Source organism: Microtus ochrogaster, chromosome X, assembly GCF_000317375.1.
Source record: "Microtus ochrogaster isolate Prairie Vole_2 chromosome X, MicOch1.0, whole genome shotgun sequence".
In the NCBI taxonomy this organism is placed as follows: domain Eukaryota; kingdom Metazoa; phylum Chordata; class Mammalia; order Rodentia; family Cricetidae; genus Microtus; species Microtus ochrogaster.
Window position 1 is genome coordinate 3,091,562 of NC_022026.1, and position 921 is coordinate 3,092,482.

The following is a 921-nucleotide window of genomic DNA, read 5'->3' on the forward strand; positions in this document are numbered from 1 at the left end:
TTGTGCCATATTGTTCTTTCAGTTGTTGAATGTATTCTTACACTGGTGTTTACTCATATTTTCTTCAAACCAGTATGGCTTGTGCCTGTACCTATTCTTGCAGCTGTTGTGGTTTGCATTTGTGCCTATGTAGTTTGCTGGAATTGCAGAGGAGTGCTGGCCACAGGGAAGATGTTCAGGTGAGTGGGGTTGGGCAGCAGAGTGTGTCCTGAAAAAATTTATATAATCTGGCATTAATTTGCATGTCATCCTTGTTCAGGGACCATGCTAATCTTCTCTGTATTCTTCCAATTTTAGGATATGTGCTGCCAAAGTGAGAATAAAAGTATTTTTTATGTGATCAAGCTTCCCTCTCTCCTTAAAATATTATGTAAGATTCACAAAATGGAAACAGTCAAACCCAACTGTAGACCAGCAACCAGGAAAATTACCAGCATAATAAAATATGCAAAGTGGTGCAATCAGTCTCATTCATATGCTGATGGTTAACAGCAGCTATCTAATTCGTGTTAAGGTCCAGGGAACAGGAGGGAAATCATGGTTGGTACTGGAATCCTATCCAGCTTGGCTGTGCTAGAAAATCATCTGCTATCACTATGATGCTAGATCAAGGTAACTCCTTACTACACTTGAAACATTTTCCTTTAACTCACATATAAGTATTGCTATCACATCATCATCAAAAAATTCTTTTTGTTAGCAAATGAAGACCCATCAAAGAATATCACACTGGACACCATTCAGAGATCTATTAACCACTGTGAGCCACAATTGATATATCTACTTGACAGTTCTTTCTTCTATGGTTCAGGGCACATCATGGAAGAGTACACAGAATGACTCAGTTTATTTTTAAACATTATACCATCAAATCAAGTATCAGGTATATGTTAGGTATTCAAAAATGTCAGTTTACTTTTA

At 37.4% G+C, this 921-nt stretch overlaps 1 non-coding gene across 1 annotated transcript; it reads right to left on the reverse strand.

Annotated features, from left to right (window-relative positions):
- Positions 1 to 212: 212 nt before the first annotated feature.
- LOC113457466 lies at positions 213 to 321 on the reverse strand. Its single transcript, XR_003378030.1, has one exon. It is a non-coding gene; the product is annotated as a U6 spliceosomal RNA (small nuclear RNA).
- Between the last annotated feature and the right edge of the window lie 600 nt (positions 322 to 921).